Source organism: Thalassophryne amazonica, chromosome 19, assembly GCF_902500255.1.
Source record: "Thalassophryne amazonica chromosome 19, fThaAma1.1, whole genome shotgun sequence".
NCBI classification, from domain to species: domain Eukaryota; kingdom Metazoa; phylum Chordata; class Actinopteri; order Batrachoidiformes; family Batrachoididae; genus Thalassophryne; species Thalassophryne amazonica.
The window spans coordinates 61,163,164-61,186,960 of NC_047121.1; the positions used below are offsets into that span (position 1 = coordinate 61,163,164).

Below are 23,797 nucleotides of genomic sequence, written 5' to 3' on the forward strand. Positions count from 1 at the left end.
CACACACCTGTCTACATATAAGGTCCCACAGTTGACAGTGCATGTCAGAGAACAAACCAAGCACGGAGTCAAAGGAATTGTCTGGCACAAATCCGGGGAAGGGTGCAGAAACATTTGCTGCTTTAAAGTTCCCAATGAGCACAGTGGTCTCCATCATCAATAAATGGAAGAAGTTCAGATCCAACAGAACTCTTGCTGCCTGCCCGTCTAAACTGAGCAATCGGAAGAGAAAGGCCTTAGTCAGGGAGGTGACCAAGAACCCAATGGTCACTTTGCAAAAGCTCCAGCATTCCTCTGTGAAGAGAGAAGAACCTTCCAGAAGGACAAGCATCTCACAGCAATCCACCAATCAGACCTGTATGGTAGAGTGGCCAGATGGAAGCTGCTCCTTAGTAAAAGGCATATGGCAGCCCACCTGGAGTTTGCCAAAAGGCACCTGAAGGACTCTCAGACCATGAGAAACAAAATTCTCTGGTTGAACTCTTTGGTTTGAATACCAGGTGTCTTGTCTGGAGGAAACCAAGCACCGTACCTACAGTGAAGCATGGTGGTGGCAGCATAATGCTGTGAGGATGTTTTTCACCAGCAGGAACTGGGACACTTGTGAGGATTGAGGGAAAGATGAATGCAGCAATGTACAGAGACATCCTGGATGAAAACCTGCTCCAGAGCACTCTTGACCTCAGACTGGTGCAACAGTTCATCTTTCAGTAGGACAATGGCCCTAAGCACACAGCCAAGATATCAAAGGAGTGCCTTCAGGATAACTCTGTGAATGTCCTTGAGTGGCCCAGCTAGAGCTTGAGAGATGCTGAGGAATGGGCAAAACTGTCCAACGATAGGTGCACCAAGCTTGTGGCATCATATTCAAGAAGACTTGAGGCTGTAATTGCTTATTCAAGAAGGCTTTAGGCTGTATTGAGCAAAGGGTGTGAATACTTATGTATGTGTGATTTCTTAGTTGTTTTTTGTTAATAAATTTGCAAAAAATTTAAAACACCTTTTTTCATGTTGTCATTATGGGATGTGGAATAAGGCTATAATATAACAAAATGTGGAAAAAGTGAAGCACTGTGAATACTTTCCAATTGCACTGTATTTGGCAGAAGCTTTTAAATGAATCAGCAGACTGCTACTAAAACGTTTATCTGCATCATTTTGCATATCATTTACAGTCATAAACAAAAATGGCCTCACGCTGAAATCTACACAGCCGGTGTTTAGGTCACACACTTGTACATCAAACGTCCCTCTGGACAGGTTAGCCATTATGTTTCTGTCATGAAAATGCTTCAGATGTAATGAACCATTTATTCTCATCTCATCTTCAACATTATCTGGGATTGGGTTGTGGGGGCAACAGCTCTAGCAGGGGACTCTAGACTTCCCTTTCCTGTGCCACATTGACCACCTCTGATTGGGGGATCCTGAGGCGTTCCCAGGCCAGTGTGGAGATATAATCTCTCCACCTTGTCGTGGGTCTTCCCTGGGGTCTCCTCCCAGATGGACATGCCTGGAACACCTCCCTAGAGAGTCGCCAAGGAGGCATCCTTACCAGATGCCCGAACCACCTCAGCCGGCTCCTTTCAACACGAAGCTTGTACCCGCGATCTAGTTCTTTCGGTCATGACCCAACACTCATGACCATAGGTGAGAGTAGGAACAAAGATTGACTAGTAGATTGAAAGCTTTGCCTTTTGGCTCCGCTCCCTTTTCATCACAACAGTATGGTAGAGCAAATGCAATACCGCCCCTGCTGCGCCGATTCTCCGGCCAATCTCACACAAAGCTTTTTCTTTTGAATAATTTTACAAAAGGTGCAGATGAAGAAAGATTTGTCACCTGAATATGTTTTCAAAGGAAGTCTTCACTGGTATTATATTGACAATGACAATTATTTGATGTTAAATGTTGATTTCATAAATTTAGTAGTTTATTGATTTTTATGCCATTCTAATTAAGAAATGCCTAAAAAACCCTATAAATTTCTGCAGAAACATGAGGATCCATTATACTTTTTGCACAGGACTGTGCTTGCACCTACCACTGTTTTGTGTACAAAGGATTTCTTTAAGACAGAATTTTATTTGCTCTTGCATCAGGGGATTATTTGCATACCAGAATTTATTTGATAATCCAGAGCGAGCCAAAATGTTTTGCACTATTGCCTCAGCATGGATTTCAAGTGGAGAGAAATGCAAATGCTTTAATGTGCCTTCTGTGATCCAAAGGGATGTGAACTTTGAACCTTGACACTTTTTCTCTTCACTTGGAATATATGAGAATTCACATGTATTTGTTCTCCGACCTTGACATTAAAATTCACAAAACCTGATTTAAGGCCTTTATTTTACCGTCAAAGCCGTAAAGCGTGCTGACTGATGGGTGGCACCTGTCACCTTTAATCTGTTTTATGGCAGCAGCCAATAATGTGGCCTCAGTTAATGATACATCCCACCCAGCCTCTGTCTGATATCAACTTAGCATGCATACTCACAGACGCCCTTCAGCAGAGCTTATAGTCTCTGTGATGCGGTGGTATTAAGCCAATAGCATGTCTGTCTGTAGACGCTGAGATAAAACAGAATCTTCAAGGGTAGTGCTTTGACTGAGCAGAGTTTCCTCTCATGCTGGCCCTCAGAAGGACATCAACGTTGAAATAAAATGCAGATATTTTTCAGATGTCTTCTGCAGAGCTACAGGGAATACAACTGGGATTTTCAAGTATCCTGGTTCTGATTATGATGGATCTGTGATGCACCTATGAGAAATATATATACATACATACACACACACACACACAAAAGAAATTGGTGAAATGTGCAGTTGGTGACTTTAAAACTAGGACGTTTACTGCATCATCATTTGCAACAAATGCTCTGAAATTATGCTCAGACGGATCAGAGGTTTAACACCTATATAGGAAAAGGGCACAAGGTAAATAAACCAAATTCACACAGTGTAAATGTCTTATTCCAATAAAACATCTTTATTGACATTAAATGGAGAAATGCCATTTTTATCTCCGTCGGACGTTTATTATTAATTTTTTAAACTAGATATGTTGTTTAACAAGCCAACCCAACTATACAGACTCAGAATCGAATTCCTATACCGGATCAGTTGCGGCCCGGGTTAACAACGTCCGCCACTGGTGCTATTGCCCAACAGGGTGCCGGTGGAAATTGGGCTACTGCTGGGCGAAGACGATGACGAAGAAGAGGAGGAAAACGTTGCCATGAACAGCGGAGAAGAAGAAAACTAGAAGGGTGGAAATGAGAGTGGGGACTTTGACATGTTGGTTAGTATGACTTGTAAAGGGAGAGACCTGGCTGATATGATGGAGAGGAGAAAGGTAGACATATTGTGTGTGCAAGAGACCAAGTGGAAGGGAAGTATAGAGCAGGAGCATCGGCTGGTGGGTACAAGTTGTTGTACATGGTGAGGACAGGAAGAGAAATGGTGTTGGGGTCATTTAAAGGAAGAGTATTTAAAAGTGTGTTGGAGGTTAAGCGAGTGTCTGACAGGGTGATGAGGTGAAGTTGGAAATTGAAGGGGTATGATGAATATCATCAGGGCATGATGCCCCACAGGTAGGTTGTGAGATGAAGGAGAAAGAAGATTTCTGGAGTGTGTTAGATGAGGTGGTGGAGAGTGTGCCCAAGCATGAAAGAGTGGTGATAGGAGCAGACTCAATGGGCATGTTGGTGAAGGGAACAGAGGTGATGAGGAAGTAATGGGTAGATATGGTATCAAGGATAGGAATGGGGAAGGACAGATGGTAGTTGATTTTGCAAAAAGGATGGAAATGGCTGTGGTGAATACCTACTTTAAGAAAAGGGAGGAGCACAGAAAGGCTATACCAGCACTGCAGAGAGGGCACCAGTGGACCTCAGTCTGCGGTTCACCTCCACCTTAAAGACACTAACCACACATTTGAGGACAAGGAAGTTAAAATATTAGCCAGAGAGAAGAAATGGTTTGAGAGAGGGGTCAAGGAGGCATTCTTTGTGAAACGTTTGAAACCCAGCCTTAACCGTGGAGGGGGTCTGAGACACACTTTATCCCCTGTTTACAATGGGGTACTCAGGTCAAAGGAGTTTCAGTCTTTTGTTCATGGTAATGAGTCATTCACGTCATCAAGGGAGCCATCAGAAAGGCATCCATCCCATCATTAGGAGGGACACCTGTCCTGCTATTAGGTGTGCTAACTACAGCACAATAGTTGCTAATTAGAGCTATTGTTTAGTCACTACCCTATAGCAGTCTGCCTCTCAGTAGGAGGGGTCTGGTTAGGTTTAAAACTCCAGCTTTTGTTGGCTTCTGTTTTATTCTTCTCTACAAGAGTCAGACACAAGTCCGACTTCCAGAGCAAGAATGTTAGCTTAGGAAGCTTCTGTGATTTGAAGCGCAACGTCCTCATGTCAAGCAACCCAGTCCAGTCGAAGATTCAAGCTTCTCTACTATAAAACTGCCTTCTTCTTTGTCTTAAGTGATTGTAACTGGTTTGGCCACTGAAGGTGTAGGCCTTTGCCTTGAGCCTCTTGAGTTGCTTTGGTGGTATGTTTTGGGTTGTTATCCATTTGCACTGCAAAACTACTGAGCATATAGTATTGTCCTACAAATGTCAGACATCATTATGCTACTTCAATCAGCCGGCATAAAACACCAGCGACCCACACATGCCCATGCCCTAACATTGCTTCCACCATGATGCTGTGATACATTTCAGATTATTAGCAGCCTTTTCCTTCTCCATTCTCTTCCAGTCATTCTGGTACCGTCTTGGATTTATCTGTCCAAACAATTGTGTTCAAGAACTGGACAGGCTTTTTCAGATGTTTAATAGAAACATCAACTCTGGCCTTCCTGTTCTTGTGTCACCCATGGTTTGAAATTCTGCACTTACCTTCATAAAGCCATCTCTTGATTGTAGACTGACACTGATACTTCTACCTCCTACAGATTGGACTTGACTCTGCTGGATATTGTACTGTTTTTTTCTTCTTCACAAATCAAAGAATTCTGAAATCATCCACTTTACCTGTCTTTGATGGTCTTCCTGGCCTTTTGACATTGCTTATGTCATTAGTGTATTCCTTCTTTAAAAGAATGTACCAAATTGTCGATTTGGCCACTTTTAAGGATCCTGCTGTCATTTTTCAGCCTAATTATGATGTCCTTTCATGCATCCACACCTTTCATATTGCCATTGTTTCAATGAACAGTGGCTAAATGTAAATGCACGATTTAATACAAACTCCAGGCTTATGTGCTTAGTTTGTTGTGGAATAACAACTGAACCAACCAGCCCTGGCCATGAAATTGTTTGTCAGCCAGATGTCCAATTATTTCTAAGCCCTGAAAAAGCAGGAACTTTATCAAAATAGCTGTAATTTCTGAATTGTTCATTGATATTTTTTGTTTTATCTTGTTGAGTTAAAGCTGGAAATCTACACTCCTTTCTTTTGAATGCACTGTTGTGTGTGATTTACTGAGGCAAAATTGCACAAATTGTGTCACTGTCCAAATAAATATGTATGAGAGTGACTGAAAAGTTTTGAGCCAACCAAGAAGAAACCACACCTGAATCAATGTAATGCTTTAGTTTGTAACATAATCCCCATGTAGGTCTACACACTTTTTCCAGCATTGCTGCAGTGTCTTAATACAGTTAGGTCTTATCCTGGAGCTCAATGTGTCATCTCCAGCTTCCTGATGGACAGGACACAGCAGGTTAGGCTGGAAAGCATCACATCTAGCACACAGACAATCAGCACTGGTGCCCCTCAGGGGTGTGTGTTCTCCCCACTGCTCTTCTCAGTCTATACAATTGACTCCACCTCAGGGAATCCATCTGTGAAACTCCTGAAGTTTGCAGATGACACCACTATCATTGGTGTCATCCAGGATGGTGATGAGGCTGCATACAAACAGGAGGTGGAACAGTTGGTCCTCTGGTGTGGTCAGAACAACCTGGAGCTAAACCTGCTCAAGACTGTGGAGGTGATAGTACACTTCAGGAGAAATCCCCCATCCCCTCGCCATCCTCAACAACACTGTGTCTGGTTCCGGTTCCTGGGATCCACCATCTCCTGGGATCTGAAGTGGACCTCCCACATAGACTCCATCAGGAAAAGGCACAGCAGAGGATGTACTTCCTCAGACATCTAAGGAAGTTCAACCTGCCCCAGGAACTGCACTTCATCTTTTACACATCCATCATCCACTCTGTCCTCTGCCCATAGTTGCATCCCACAGTTGTTGCAAAAGGGAAGCATAGTAGGTCGAATTGATGGTCTGTTCCTGCAGATTACACAGTTTTGAGTGTCTTCAGTGGGGGAGAACCCACGTTTCTACTACAATGGATGTTGTTTGGACTTTGGTTCAAAGTGATGAACCCAGGTCTGGTCCATGGCCCCAAATCATCACATGAAGTTATCCAAATCTACCTCAAAAAAACAAAATATTCTCCCTGGATATCTGAAACCTCATGCATTTCTAATTGGCCATGAGAACCTTTTGGACTCATTGCGCTGAATGTTTTGTTATTCCTACTTCTTCCTACTTCCATGAACTGTCTCAAGGGAAATGCTCACTGTACTGGCTATGTGAGGCTCACTCACTCCTCTGTCAGCGAGGGCCATGTCATGGATCTTCTGGATCATATCTGTCTAGGTTGCAGTTGTGGGTCTTGATTGATTTTTGTTCTGCCTCTCTTGAATTCAGGTGACCAGCATTTACCTGTAGCATCACAGGGCATCCTCCGCTAATGTCCTGACCATATCCTTGTGGGTCTCCTTCAGAAACATTGCCTTTTTTATTAGATACTACCAGCTTTGTCCATTACACCAATCTGACACACTCCTAGGCAGCATGGGGGCTTAGTGGTTAGCAATATTGTCTCACAACAAGAAGGTTGTAGGATCACTTCACATGTGAGGCCTTTCTGTGTGGAGTTTGCATGTTCTCCCCTTGCTTGAATGGGTTCCCTCCGGGTGCTCCAGCTTCCTCCCACACCTGAAGACATGCAGGTTAGGTGAACTGGAAACTTTAGAATTGGCTGTAGATTTATAGACTGGCATCCTGTCCAGGGTGTGACCGGCCTCATGCCCTCTGACTGCTGGGATAGGCTCCAGCTCCCCCCTCCTCCCATTACCCTTGGAGTAAGTGGGTATAGAAAATGGATGGACACACACCTACTCACTTCATTGAAATTGTGTGTCTGCTGCATTGCACCCAGTAAATCGTAATTTCACATATTCAAGACAAATATTGGTTTCTCAGAATGAATGAATGAATTAATTTTATTTGGCGCACACACAAATCCAGAACAACAAAAAACATATTAACAAAGAACAAAACAATCCAACAATGCACACGTGCGCCTGAAAGGGTGCAGTCAGAAGCAAAAAGTTTTTAAATGCCTACCCCTTTAACCAAAAGTACAAATTATACAAATGTATATAAAACTATACATATACCTCATACAAAATATAAATTGATCCCTGAACTACAATTTCAAAGATACAAATATGCAAGCAGCAGTGCACCATAAACAAGACAAAAATCAATAAACCTAATTTAATACTATAGCAAGCAATGAAATAGTTTCTGTAGAGCCGTTTAAAGTCAACCAAATTACCAAGAGATTTTATATCACCTGGGCAATTGTTCCAAATGTTAATACAAATTCAAATGAATGTAAATGAATGCAAAACATGCAGAACCACGTCCTACTTTTTCTTGGTCAGGCTTAAAACTTTTCAATCACCCTTGAACATGAGCATATCTGTGCACTGTCGAAAAGTGACTTTCTTCATTTTCACAACTACACCTGAACAATGCAGGACTGTCTGGTGCTAGACAATATCTGCAACATATTAACACTTACTGCCGAGAGAGCATGTGTGAAAGAGGTTACTGTGACATAGTACTGGGTAATACATTGGTAAATATTTGAAGGGGGTGCATCTGTACTCTCAAGTCTTTTATATTTGAAGGGGGTGCATCTGTACTCTCAAGTCTTTTCTCATAAATAACTGCATGAAATGCCGATTTGTTTTTGGAACAGTTTGTACTTCTGCAGAACAGAACTTTACAAAACTGAATTCTGTGAGTTGGCCACCTTATGTGATATCGCCTCTACTTTAGACCTTGATTGCTTTGTTCATCTAAAATGTCAGCAGTATTTGAAAAGGATGTGACTGCTATTTTTTGGGATATTGTGTGTCACGGTCCAAACCAACATGTAATATCTGAACAGATTGGTTGAGTGAAGATTCTGCCTCCCTGAATTCCACACTGAGAACTCACCAAAATGTTAGTACGAGATGCCCCTTTGCCTAATAACTGCAACACGCTTTACCGTTTTAATTAGTAGTATTTTTTTCAAGGATTATTTTATTTATTGGATTTTCAATTTTGTTGATGATGGTGTGGAGTTCATTTTACTGCCTTTAATGTGTCATTTTGATTTTGGTGACAAATCCTGCCAGTGGAAAAGGCAGAGTTGGAGCCTAACCCCAAGCAATAGACAGGGATCAACTTGTGGCAGTGGGGTGGAGGAGGGAATGTCTTGGTGGTGATCTGTAAACAATGAGAAGTGAGTGAGATCTTTCACACTTTAAAGAATTTGCACATCTCCTATTGGTTGAGAACTGATAACTAATAGGGCACATCTGCTTCTGTTTAGAAATTATAGCCTTTGTTAATTATGTGATTCTGACACAATACTTAAAATCTGAGTCTTCTGGTAGAATTAATGCTATGCTGCATTTGTACAAATGTGCCCAAATAAGATTATTTTTCTCATGTTTTTAAATCATAAACACACATAAACTTGCACACTGATCATGTGCAACCCATCCATCCATCCATCCATCCATTTTCTTCCGCTTTATCCTGTGTCTGGTCACGGGGGCAGCAGCTCAAGCAGGGCCTAGAAATTCTGTCCATAAAGGTAATGAACAGAACCGGTGACAAAGGGCAGCCCTGGCGGAGGTCAACATGCACTGGAAACAGGTTTGACTTACTACCGGCAATGCAAACCAAGCTCCTGCTTCGGTCATACAGGGACCGGATAGCCCTTAACAAAGGACCCCATACTCCTGCAGCACCCCAGAGGGGCACGGTCAAACGCCAATGTGCATATTTGTTTCCTTCTGTCAGTGATGATTTTTAAAGTCTGTGTTATTATTTATGTTTTTCACCCTATGGACACAAACTTTTAATCATACATTTTAAAAAATCCATGTTAGTGAACACTTGTGGTTTGCCTAGATAATTCATGCACCTGTGAGGTTTTGTATATCGTGATGCTGAATAAATTGCATGATTATTGCACCAATCAAGAAACAAAAGTCTTGCATATATGTATTTTTTATTAAATTAATGCCAATCTGATGTTGTAATGATGAACTCATAGGATGTAATGATGAACTCATAGGATTACACTTTACACAATTTTAAATAGTACACCTTGACAGGGACCATAAAATATAAATGGAAAATAATTATCATCTTGTACCAAGTTGGAGCTGTCTGCAACTAAGTTGAATACAGTCAAACTGGCTTTGCATTATGGCTGTGTCTGTTGTGTTGGCTTATACACAACTTGCATCCAAGCTCACAAGCAGTTGATCCTGCTCAGCATCAACTGTCTTATCATGCTTTGGACCTGTGGGGTGAAATTTTGGACACATAAACAACCCATTACAGGGGAGCCTTCCACCAGCGCTGAACCCATCCTTGGTGCTGAATCTCTTTTCCAATTCTCAGACGAGCAGCACAAGTGGAAAATTGCCCTGATAGTCGTCGCCTGTAGGGAGGCTGTAAAAGTCCCAGGCAGCCTTTTGCTCTCGTTGCTCATTAGACATCAACACTCTCATGATGCAGAGCTTCCTCACAGTTCTAAACTTTTTTTTAAGATGTTTTTGTTATTATGGGCACTTAACAGATATGAACAGACATTCATTTCCACTAACCACGAGCTGTAGGACATAGTTAGCCAGTCCATTATTGTCATCCCAACTATGGACATTTGTGTTGTTGTTTTTCTATTAAATTAGGGTATTCCCCACAAAAGCAGGTGGAGATTTAAAAAAAAAAACAACTTATTTTTATTGTAACATTTCAATATTGGGTATTTGCTGCCTGTCCAGGGAGGTCCCTATCTTTCACCCACTAGCTGGGCTTCCATTATATATTTGAACAAAAGTTCAGTGATATTTTCAGAATACCCACACAACACTACAGCAAAATGACAATGTTTCCATTGAGTGTTGGAATATGACTGCTGGATTTTGTCCACTTGCGATAGTGGGCATTCCAGTAGTCATGGTAATAGACTAATTATTACCATGCCACTAATTATTACCATTTGTTCTTGTTTTTCTCAAATTCAATATTGCCATAATGTTACCTCTTATAAGCTCAATTGTTTTTGTGTTGTGTTCTGTATTGTAAACTGTTGTGGTAGCATGGCTTAAGCAGAGGGTCACCTCTTTGAGTCTAGTCTGCTTGAGGTTTCTTCCTCAGTATCATCAGAGGGAGTTTTTCCTTCCCCCTGTCGCCCGTGTGCTTGCTCTAGGGGTTGGTAAGATTAGACCTTCCTTGTATGAAGTGCCTTGAGCCAACTTTGTTGTGATTTGGTGCTATATGAATGAAATAAATTAAATTAAATCAAGCTCTTTGTCTCTTCCTCTGTCCACATGTACCACATCATGTACAGTATTTATTTAAAATTTCATGTGATTCTTTCCATACATCATGTGACCTATAATACTGAAAAAAATGTGTTCATTGCAGTTTTGTTATATAAGGCTTTTTTTCCATTGTCTGAGAACCCCCCCCCCCCCCCCCCCCAAAAAAAACCCTCATTTTAAAAGTATTTTTTTGTGATATTTGTTTGTCCCCTGCAAAAATGCATGCTTCCATTAAACATATTTCAATTCACTACTTCAGAGTTGGGCAATTTGAAGGATAAGTGGGTTCAGAAAAATGAATGAGTTAATAGCCAGTATTTTGGGCATTTGAAGACATATGCTTTTGGGTTTTGCAAAAAGACCAGTTTTGTCCATTTCAGCTCTTTTTACCCCTCAGCTCTCCATCCAGCTGTCCATCTTTCGATTTCTGCACATTTGCCGGAAAGCAGACAGACAAATCCTTTCAATTTTGCGGGATGTGTTTGGGTCGGGTTAGTATAGAAACCAAATGATTGTGGTGTCAGAAGCTCAAACATGAAGGTCACTAGATCCATACGTCGTCTCATTATGTGGATTGATTCTGCTGTCAATTGGGTCTCTCTCCTCTACGCTGCAACTAATTTCATCACAGAGTAGAACTGTCTGTGCAAACAGATATCGATTGTTGTGCATTCACTCTTTGCTTCTCCACTGCTGTTGTGCTGCCAAATGTCCTCGAACAAACCAACACATCATGCAACCTGACCAGTGGCACCAATCCGGCACATGAACGCAGTGATGGCTGAATGAAAGAGCAGCGGCGCGAGTAGATACTTCACAGCTGTAAATGAAAACATTACAATCTGCAGCACATGTACTCTGTTTACCAATGTGGTAATGGCAGCACAGTGGATTAGTGGTTAGCACTGTTGCCTCACAGCAAGAAGGTCATGGGATTGATTCCCACCTGTGGCCTTTCTGTGTGGAGTTTACATGTTCTCCCCATGTTTGCGTGGGTTCCCTCCGCGTCCTCCCACATCCGAAGACACACAGGTTAGGTGAATTGGAAACTTTATAATTGTCCAGTTCTCCCTTGAAAAAGAGGTCTCCTAGTTAAATTAAAAATGCCAGTAAAAAAAAAAAATGTGATCAAGGGAATTCTGAGATGAAACAAAATAAAGGGAGCAGAAATATGTCTCACAGAGAAGAATGGCAGTCACTTTAGAGAGAGGAGGGATATCCAAATGCATTAATGAAATTAATATTTTCATCAAAATGGGATCTGCAGTACTGGTTTATGTGGCATTTTCAAAATGTAATTGGTCATCATTAGTGAGAACTCTAGCAGACTGATTATATATAGATGATAGACATTCATTTCAAATATTCAGCCCACTGAAACATGATATCTAAATTAATTATTTTAAAGGTAATAGTGCATATATATTTTGGAAGGCAGGAAAGGGGCGGGGGTGCTGGTGTCCAATGAAGACAAAGTTATTCAAATACATTTGAAAGTACATGATTAGTGATTAAAATCATTTCTGCTGCCCTCTAAAATTCCTCAAATGCATCCACATATTTTTAATGTTGAGGCTCTTGCATCCCATCAATCTCTCCCACAAGTTGCTATGGTAACAGCTCTCTCCCTCTTTCTTTCTTATTTTTTTAAACAATGAGTAATTTTTGTAGTTACAATGCCAAATTATAAAATGTTCATACTCATATGGACATGGCAATGACAGATCCCAGCACAAAGTATTTTATTCCACATTTGACACAATCTGTTCAAACGAGGACACCTGGGTCATTTAACCAATTTCACTAGGTGTCGACACATTTCATTCCACCTGTGTTGACCAGAACACAGTGACCGTTTGCTCTTGCCATGTAATAAACTCATCTGTTGAATTGTGATGAAAGCAATCGTTCTTTATCAATCTCTGCTTTCAACTTCTGTTAAGATGAGTGTTTCCAGAGAGAGAAAAATCTAAGAACCCCATCACACTTAGTACAAATGAGCACGAGCCAAGCTGAATCAGGCAGAATGTCAGAAACACCAGGATTCATGCAACATCTGGAGGATGGGAGGTGGGGGTAAGAATTGCGGAGGACAGCCATCTGAATACCCAGACTGCGCTCCAACCTGCCCCGACTGATTTGTGCATGTGCTGTGCACATATGAATGAAGTGCAAATGTATATATGGAACTCGTTAGGATTACCCAGAGAGCTGTCAAAATGCAGTGAGAATATGATGAATGCACGTATATTGCCATATGAGTGAGGTCCGAAATATAATCCAGCAGCACTTGGGACATCCAGCCATGGTGGAAATATGCCAAACATCCACCAGAACGTGATCAGAATATCACAAATGCCATTTTCACACCATCTGATTATTTATAGTGCAGTCAGACTGTGGCCAGACGGCACTTTGAGTGCTGTTTGATAGTTTTGCAATTTGACTGCATCACAGTTGTTTTGAACATGTGCAAAACAGTTCAGGTGGCCACACGACCGTGCCTGACTGTTTAAACTGCACTGTCTGGGATTCGGGCTCATTCAGCCTCTAGTGTGATGGGGGTATAACGATTTTAAAGGTAAAAACTTTGTAAATGTCAAGCACGTAAAACATGAATACTTTTGTCAATTTGCAACCACTTAACATTTAGACAGTCTTGTCTGATCATGGTCCAAAGCCTCATCTGGTGAAAACAAAATGTGGTGTGAGTGAAATTGAGTGATTGGTGGTGAGTTGGTTGAGCATACATTGTGTAGCTATTTTAATGGGAAAAAAATTACAATAAGGTTGCCCACATACTGTATTAAGATCTTTAAAAAGTTAATTGCATATTGTCAGATATCTATTCTTGATAGACTGGCCATAAGTGATGACCACCCCAGGTCATCTGGTCTGTGCAAAGCTTTTGCTATAAAATTATTTTTGTTTGCCGTCACCAGTGTGGTTCCTCGTGGGACGTGTGAGGTCAAGTAGATGTACAGTAGTGTTCTGAATAATAGTAGTGCTATGTGACTAAAAAGATTAATCCAGGTTTTGAGTATAATTCTTATTGTTACATGGGAAACAAGGTACCAGTAGATTCAATAGATTCTCACAAATCCAACAAGACCAAGCATTCATGATATACACACTCTTAAGGCTATGAAATTGGGCTATTAGTAAAAAAAAGTAGAAAAGGGGGTGTTCACAATAATAGTAGCATCTGCTGTTGACACTACAAACTCAAAACTATTATTTTTTTTAGAAATCCTGTGAATCACTACACTAGTATTTAGTTGTATAACCACAGTTTTTCATGATTTCTTCACATCTGTGAGACATTAATTTTGTTGGTTTGGAACCAAGATTTTGCTCGTTTACTAGTGTGCTTGGGGTCATTGTCTTGTTGAAACACCCATTTCTAGGACATGTCCTCTTCAGCATAAGGCAACATGACCTTTTCAAGTATTTTGTCATATCCAAACTTTAACTTTTTTTTTCCCTTCCAAGATGGCGCCACATGAAGGCGCCCTGGTATTCTGGTGCTCCCTGTTTTGTCTGTTTTTGTGCATGAATCGTGTGTCATCGTGTCCCTACACCCGCGAGGAGCTTCTAAACATCAAATCATCAACACCCACGGACATTACGCCAGTTTTTTTAGTGCCTGCAGCTGAACTGGTTCACTTTTTGGCCAAAAAAGTGAGACAACGGCGGAGAGGAAAACGAGCTGGAGCTCTCGTGCGCCTCAGACGAAGGGGCACGTGCACGCCCCTACCTGGGATATTTCTCTCCAACGTCCGCTCACTCCACAACAAGATGGATGAGCTGGCACTGCTAATGAAGAAGAATAGAGATTTCTCCTCATCTTGTGTACTGTGCTTCACGGAGATGTGGTTAAATGCACAGACACCGGACTGCGCGCTCCAACTAGAGGGATTCCGACTCCTCCGCGCAGACAGAGACCGAGCACTCTCTGGTGGAAAAACAAGAGGTGGAGGACTCTGCTTCTATATAAACAATGCCTGGTGCTCCGATGTGACTGTGATCTCCCAACACTGCTGTCCCTCTCTGGAATATCTCCTCATAAACTGCAGACCGTTCTACTCTCCACGTGAGTTTAACTCTTTCATACTTTGCTCTGTGTACATTCCACCGAGCGCGGACGTGCACAAGGCCAGATTATGAGCGTGGAGAGAGACTTTCCGGACTCTCTTGTTATAATTCTCGGTGATTTTAACAAAGGGAATCTCAGTCAGGAATTACCAAAATACAAACAGTTTGTTAAATGCCCGACCAGAGAAGGGAGCATGTTAGATCATTGTTACACGACAGTGAGCGGCGCCTACCACGCGGTGGCCCGTGCAGCTTTGGGACTCTCAGATCACGTGATGGTCCACTTGATCCCCACGTACAGACAGAGACTTAAATTCTCTAAACCTGTTGTGAGGATGTCTAAAGTGTGGAGCAATGAAGCTGTAGAGGAGCTACGCGCGTGCTTGGCCACCACAGATTGGGATATGTTTGAGGCTTCAACAGACAGTCTAGATGACTACACGGACACTGTGACGTCATATATTCATTTCTGTGAAGACAGCATCATCCCACAGCGTACCAGGGTGAGATATAACAATGACAAGCCCTGGTTCACACCTAAACTCCAGCAGCTCCGTCAGAAGAAAGAGGTGGCTTTCAGAGAAAGAGACAGAGACAGCTATAGAGGTGCAAAGTACAGATTTAGCAAGGAGGTGGCAAAGGCTAAATCCATGTACAGTTCACATCTGCAGGAAAGGTTCTCTGCCAACGACTCGGCCTCTGTGTGGAGGGGGTTGAAAGAGATCACCAACTACAAGCCCAAAGCACCTCCTTCTATTGACGACCTGAAGCTGGCCAACGACCTGAACATCTTCTATTCACGCTTTAAAGATAAGGACTCACACCTCCCCACCCCCCACACAACTGGATATTCAAACACTCTGGACCTCCCCCCTCTCACTGCTGCCCTCCCCACTCCCCCTGTTACCCTCTCTTTCCAAGAGGAGGACGTGAGGAGACATTTCAAAAGGCTGAATCCACGTAAGGCCCCCGGCCCAGACTGTGTCTCTCCTGCCATCCTGAGACACTGCATGGCAGTCCCCAGTCTTCACGGGGATCTTCAACACCTCCCTGGAGTCATGCCATGTTCCAGTCTGTTTCAAGTCCTCAATCATAGTTCCAGTCCCCAAGAAACCACGCGTCACTGGACTTAATGACTACCGTCCTGTGGCTCTCACGTCTGTAGTCATGAAGACCTTCGAACACCTGGTTTTATCCCACCTGAAGTCCATCACCGACCCCCTCCTGGACCCCCTGCAGTTTGCCTACAGAGCCAACGGTTCTGTAGATGACGCCATAAACCTGGCCCTGCACTCCATCCTGCAGCACCGGGACTCCCCAGGAACCTACGCTAGGATCCTGTTTGTGGACTTCATCTCTGCATTCAACACCATCCTTCCAGCTTTGCTCCAGGACAAGCTTTCTCTGCTCCACGTGTCCAACTCCACCTGCAGGTGGATCACAGACTTCCTGACGGACCGGAGTCAGCGTGTGAGGCTGGGAAAAAAATGTCTCAAACACTCGGGCTCTCAGCACAGGATCTCCACAGGGCTGTGTCCTTTCCCCTCTGCTCTTCTCCCTCTACACTAACTGCTGCACCTCCATCCACAACTCTGTAAAGCTCATGAAGTTTGCGGACGACACCACCATCATCGGACTCATTTCGGATTGGGATGAGTCTGCCTACAGGAGGGAGGTGGACCGGCTGGTGACCTGGTGCAGCAGCAACAACTTGGAGCTCAATGCCCAGAAAACAGTGGAGATGATCGTGGACTTCAGGAAAGCCACAGCCCCCCCGCCCTCCCTCGCCCTCACCAACAGCCCCATCACTACTGTGGTCTGTCACCGCTTCCTCGGCACCACCATCACCCAGGACCTCAAGTGGGAGTCAACCATCAGCTCCCTCATCAAGAAGGCCCAGCAGAGGATGTACTTCCTGTGGCAGCTGAAGAAGGCCAAGCTGCCTGTCCAGCTGATGGTGCAGTTCTACACCGCCATCATCGAGTCCATCCTCTGCTCCTCCATCACAGTGTGGTACGCCGGGGCCACAGCCAGGGACAGACACAGATGGCAGCGCATTGTGGCCTCTGCTGAGAAGGTGATCGGCTGTAGCCTTCCATCTATCCACGACCTGCACGTCTCCAGGACTCTGGGCCGAGCAGGTCGGATCACAGCTGACCCTTCTCACCCTGCACACGGTCTATTCAAACCACTCCCCTCGGGCAGGATGCTACGGTCCATCCGGACCAGAACCTCCCGCCATAAGAACAGTTTCTTCCCCTCTCCCGTTACACTCATGAACACCTCATAACTCAGTCACCTTAAGCTTAACTCTGTCACTTTATCATTTTATCACGGGTCACTTTAGACAATGTACTTTGGTTTTTAATTGCACTCCTCCCACTACACTGTTTTTTCTGTTTCTCTGTTTTCTGTTGCACACAGCCTTTCATATTTCATATTTCTTTTTTTTAATCTTATATTTTATCTTATTTTGACACATAAGTTATATTTTATCCTAGCATTTTATCTCTTCTTAATGTTGCACCATTGTACCGAAGCAAATTCCTAGTCTGTGAATCATGTTCACTGGCAATGGCAATAAAAGTCTTCTGATTCTGATCCATGATACCTTCTTCTTTGTCTTTCGGCTGTTCCCATTAGGGGTCGCCACAGCAGATCAATCGTTTCCATCTCACCCTGTCCTCTGTATCTTCCTCTGTCACACCAACCACCTGCATGTCCTCTCTCAGCACATCCATGAACCTCCTCTTTGGTCTCCCTCTTCTCCTCCTGCCTGGTGGCTCCATCCTCAGCATCCTTCTCCTTATATACCCTGGGTCCCTCCTCTGCACATGTCCAAACCATCTCAATCTCACCTCTCTGAGTTTGTCTCCAAACCGTCCCACCTGAGCTGTCCCTCTGATATGTTCATTCCTAATCTTGTCCATTCTTGTCACTCCCAAAGAGAATCTCAACATCTTCAGCTCTGCCACCTCCAGCTCTGCCTCCTGTCTTTTTGTTAGTGCCACTGTCTCTAAACCATACAACATAGCTGGTCTCACTACTGTTTTGTAAACTTTCCCCTTCAGTCTTGCTGATATTCTTCGGTCACAAATCACTCCTGCCACCTTTCTCCACCCACTCCACCCTGCCTGCACTCTCTTCTTCACCTCTCTACCACACTCTCCATTACTTTGAACAGTTGACCCCAAATATTTAAACTCATCTACTTTCATCACTTCTACTCCTTGTAACTGCACTATTCCACTGGGCTCCCTCTCATTCACACACATGTACTCAGTCTTGATTCTACTGACTTTCATTCCCCTTCTCTCCAAAGCATATCTCCACTTCTCCAGACTAGACTCAACTTGCTCTCTACTCTCACTACAGATCACAATGTCATCTGCAAACATCATAGTCCATGGGGATTCCTGTCTGATCTCATCTGTCAACCTGTCCATCACCACTGCAAACAAGAAAGGACTCAGAACTGATCCTTGGTTTAATCCCACCTCCACCTTGAATGAGTCTGTCATTCCGACTGCGCATCTCACTGCTGTCACACTATTCTTGTACATGTCCTGCACTACCCTAACGTACTTCTCTGCCACTCCAGACTTCCTCATACAATGCCACAACTCTTCTCTTGGCACCCTATCATAAGCTTTTTCTAAGTCCACAAACACACAGTGTAACTCTTTCTGTCCTTCTCTGTACTTTTCCAACAGTATTCTCAGAGCAAACACTGCATCTGTAGTGCTCTTTCTCGGCATGAAACCATATTGCTGCTCACAGATCTTCACCTGTTTTCTAAGCCTAGCTTCTACTACTCTTTCCCATAACTTCATGCTGTGGCTGATCAGCTTTATGCCTCTGTAGTTACTGCAGCTCTGCACATCACCCTTGTTCTTGAAAATAGGAACCAGCACACTTCATCTCCACTCCTCAGGCATCCTCTCACTTTCCAAGATTTTATTAAACAATCTGGTTAGAAACTCTACTGCCATCTCTCCTAGACATTTCCATGCCTCCACTGGAATGTCATCTGGACCAACTGCCTTTCCACTCTTCATCCTCTTCATAGCAGCCCTCACTTCATCCTTGCTAATCTCTTTTACTTCCTGATTTACTCTCACCACATCATCCAGCCTTTTCTCTCGCTCATTTTCTTTATTCATCAACTCTTTAAAATATTCCCTCCACCTTCTCAGCACACACTCCTCACTTGTCAGCACATTACCATGTGCATCTTTTACCACACTAACCTGCTGCACATCCTTTCCAGCTCTGTCCCTTTTTCTGGCCAATCGGTACAAGTCCTTTTCTCCTTCCTTACTATTCAGCTTCTTGTACAGCTCTCAATATGCCTTTTCCTTTGCTTTTGTCACTTCTCTTCTCACCTTACACCGCATCTCCTTGTACTCCTGTCTACTTTCTTCATCTCTCCGACTATCCCAACCTCTTTCTCCTTATGCTTTTCTGGACCTCTTCATTCCACCACCAAGTCTCCTTGTCTTCCTTCCACTGTCCAGATGTCATACCCAGTACTGCCCTAGCTGTCTCCCTCACCACATCTGCAGTACTCTTCCAATTGTCCAAAATTGCTTCCCCTCCAACTAGTGCTTCTCTCACCTGCTCGCTAAATTTCACACAACAGTCTTCCTCCTTCAGCTTCCACCATCTGATCCTTTGTTGAGCTCTCACTCTCTTCTTCTTCTTTACCTCTAAAGTCATCCTGCAAACAACCATCCTATGCTGTCTAGTGACACTCTCTCCTGCTACCACCTTACAGTCTGTGATTTCTTTTAGCTTGCACCTCCTATAAAGAATGTAGTCCACCTGTGTGCACCTTCCTCCACTCTTATATGTTACCCTGTGCTCCTCCCTTTTCTTAAAGTAGGTATTCACCACAGCCATTTCCATCCTTTTTGCAAAATCAACTACCATCTGTCCTTCCCCATTCCTATCCTTGATACCATATCTACCCATTACTTCCTCATCACCTCTGTTCCCTTCACCAACATGCCCATTGAAGTCTGCTCCTATCACCACTCTTTCATACTTGGGCACACTCTCCACCACCTCATCTAACACACTCCAGAAATCATCTTTCTTCTTCATCTCACAACCTACCTGTGGGGCATATGCACTGATGATATTCATCATCACCCCTTCAATTTCCAACTTCACACTCATCACCCTGTCAGACACTCGCTTAACCTCCAACACACTTTTAACATACTCTTCCTTTAAAATGACCCCAACACCATTTCTCTTCCTGTCCTCACCATGGTACAACAACTTGTACCCACCGCCGATGCTCCTGCTCTTACTTCCCTTCCACTTGGTCTCTTGCACACACAATATGTCTACCTTTCTCCTCTCCATCATATCAGCCAGCTCTCTCCCTTTAGCAGTCATACTACCAACATTCAAAGTCCCCACTCTCATTTCCACCCTTCTAGTTTTCTTCTTCTCCCGCTGTTCGTGGCAACGTTTTCCTCCTCTTCTTCGCCGTCTTTGCCCAGCAGTAGCCCAATTTCCACCGGCACCCTGTTGGGCAATAGCACCGGTGGCGGACGTTGTTAACCCAGGCCGCGACCGATCCGGTATGGGAATTCGAATCTGAGTCTGCATAGTTGGGTTGGCTTGTTTTACGCTGGATGCCCTTCCTGACACAACCCTCCTCATTTATCCGGGCTTGGGACCGGCACTCAGAATGTACTGGCTGCACACCCCATGTGGCTGAGTTTGATCCATGATACCTGGTATGCGATATATAGGCCCAACACCATAGTAGGAGAAACATGCCCATATCATGATGCTTGCACCACCATGCTTCACTGTCTTCACTGTGAACTGTGGCTTGAATTCAGAGTTTGGGGGTCATCTCACAAACTGGCTGCGGCCCTTGGACCCAAAAGAACAGTTTTACTCTCATCAGTCCACAAAATATTCCTCCATTTCTCTTTAGGCCAGTTGATGTGTTCTTTGGCAAATTGTAACTTCTTCTGCACGTCTTTTAGAGGGACTTTGCGGGGGATTCTTGTAAATAAATTAGCTTCACACAGGTGTCTTCTAACAGTCTCAGCACTTACAGGTAACTCCAGACTGTCTTTGATCATCCTGGAGCTGATCAATGAGTGAGCCTTTGCCATTCTAGTTATTCTTCTATCCATTTTGATGGTTGTTTTCACTTTTCTTCCATGTGTCTCTGGTTTTTTGTCCATTTTAAAGCATTGGAGATCATTGTAGATGAACAGCCTATAATTTTTTGCACCTGCATATAAGTTTTCCCCTCTCCAATCAATTTTTTAATCAAACTACGCCGTTCTTCTGAACAGTGTCTTGAACGTCCCATTTTCCTCAGGCTTTCAAAGAGAAAAGCATGTTCAACAGGTGCTGGCTTCATCCTTAAATAGGGGACACCCAATTCACACCTGTTTGTTCCACAAAATTGACAAACTCACTGACTGAATGCCACACTCCTATTATTGTGAACACCCGCTTTTCTACTTTTTTTTTTTACTAATAGCCCAATTTCATAGCATTAAGAGTGTGCATATCATGAATGCTTGGTGTTGTTGGATTTGTGAGAATCTACTGAATCTACTGGTACCTTGTTTCCCATGTAACAATAAGAAATATACTGAAAACCTGAATTAATCATTTTCGTCACATAGCACTACTATTATTCTGAACACTACTGTAACTCATGTACAGTACAGTGTGTAGAAAACATCTGTGAAGGAGATGGTGGAGAAGCTGGTCACTTTATCCACAAGTACACCATTTTTGGTCATACAGGGAAAGTCACTTGTGAGGTTGCGAGCACAACAAATAAGTCCAGCGTCGTGTCCTGCTCTGAACAGTTTGAAATTCTTTCATTTAAGAGACATTTTCTGGTGTTGTTCCATGTCCGCTTCCACGTAAGATGTTTTATTCCAGTTGTATAGTTAGTTATTCGCTCTTCATTTCTTCATTCGACTGGTCAAACACATGCTTATCTGATATTAGAATGGTGGAAAATTAAAATATATAAGCATGGTTGAGATTCTGTTTTCCTGCGGCAATGGTTTGCAGTTGAAGGTTATTACAGGGTTCAGCTGTACAATTCCACACAATATGAGCAAACAGATGATGTGTTCATCAGCTGCAACCACATTAACTGCAGCACACTTAACGTAATGCTTGTCGATTGGTAGACTGCAAAATTGCAGCTTATAAACTGACATCCTGTTATTTGGCAGATACGCTTCTGCAAAATGACAGTTCTGGCCCATCTGTGAACTAACTAATTATTCACAATGATAGCTGTGTGATTACACTTCACTTACCACCAGACTTTGAGTGTATGATAAACTCATGCAAAAATACTGCAGTACACAGTATTTCATGCTATTGCACACCTCCATGGTTCCAACATTTCAGTGGTGTTGATACACACATTACTTCTTCATCCTTATTCCTTTCTCTCTGTACCTGCATATCCATAGCTTTGGGCTCTTGGTATTTGTTTGAATTGATTATTACAGTGACTCTTAGAGCTGACTCCTGACATTTGTTAGAATGAATTAAAATCAAAGGCACATAGAAAAACACATTGTTAATTATTATATCACACGATTGAAAATCAATTCAATTTTTTTCAATTTATTTTCATTTATATAGCACCAAATCACAACAGAGTTGCCTCAAGGCACTTCACACAAGTAAGGTCTAACCTTACCAACCCCCTGAGCACCAGTAGTAAGGAAAACCCCCTCTAAGGAAGAAACCTCAAGCAGGCCAGACTCAAAGGGGTGACCCTGTGCTTGGGCCATGCTACAGACAAATTACAGAACAATTCACAAAATGAATATACAGGAAATGCTGTTGGTGCACAGGACAGGAGGGTCGCCAGCACAAATACAACACAAGAAAAACAGAAGAAATACTAAGGTGATCGCCGACCACTAGCCCTAAGCTTCACTAAAAGACACAAAATTTAGGTAAAGTTGAGGCTGCAACACGCTCCGTTTACTAATAAATTGAATTAAAAGGGTAAAAAGCAGAAAACAAAGCTATACCAGTATGCTAGCCAAATGAAAGGGATAAATAGGTGGGTCTTAAGTGTGGACTTGAAAGTCTCCACAGAATCTGACTGTTTTATTGATGCAGGGAGATCATTCCATAGAACAAGGGTACGATAAAAGAAAGCTCTATGACCCACAGACTTCTTATTCGCCTTAGGGACACAAAGTAGTCCTGCACCCTGAGAACGCAAAGCCGGGGCCAGTACGTAAGGTTTAATTAGGTCAGCTAAGTAGGGAGGTGCCAGTCCGTGAACAATTTTATGGACTAGTAGCACAACCTTAAAATCTCATCTCACAGGGACAGCAAGCCAGTGAAGGGATGCCAAAATGGGTGTAATGTGGTTGAACTTTCTGCTTAATGTCAAAAGTCTGGCTGCAGCATTTTGAACAAATTGGAGAGCCCTACTGCTGGACTGCTGTAAACCAGAAAATAGAACATTGCAGTAGTCCAATCTAGAAGAGATAAACGCATGAATCAGGGTCTCAGCATCAGCCATAGACAGGATGGGATGAATCTTTGCTATATTTCACAGGTGGAAGAAAGCAGTCCTCGTAATATTTGAAATGTGGAGGTCAAAGGACAATGTAGGTTCAAAAATTACTCCAAGGTTCTCACTTTGTCAGTGTGATGTATTACAACCGAGCCTAGGCTGAGCGTTAACTGGTCAAATTGATGCCGATGTCTCACTGGACCAAGAACCATCATTTCAGTCTTATCAGAGTTTAAAAGTAGGAAGTTTCTAGACATCCAACTTCTCACTGATGCAAGGCAATCTTCTAAGGATTTTATGTGAATGAGATTACCAGAATGAGATTACCTTTCACTACCATGATGAGATCTAACAGCACCAGAATTGCAGTGTTGTCTGAATCCATTGTAAGCAGTGTTCATTCACCACTTTAGTGAAAGCCATATCTGTGGAATGATATTTTCTA

At 43.0% G+C, this 23,797-nt stretch overlaps 1 long non-coding RNA gene across 1 annotated transcript; it reads left to right on the plus strand.

The window, feature by feature from the left end:
- Window positions 1-2,515: 2,515 nt before the first annotated feature.
- LOC117500805 lies at window positions 2,516-23,025 on the plus strand. The gene is made up of 3 exons (XR_004557854.1): window positions 2,516-2,527; window positions 15,003-15,008; window positions 22,850-23,025. It is a non-coding gene; the product is annotated as an uncharacterized LOC117500805 (long non-coding RNA).
- The last annotated feature ends 772 nt before the right edge of the window (window positions 23,026-23,797 follow it).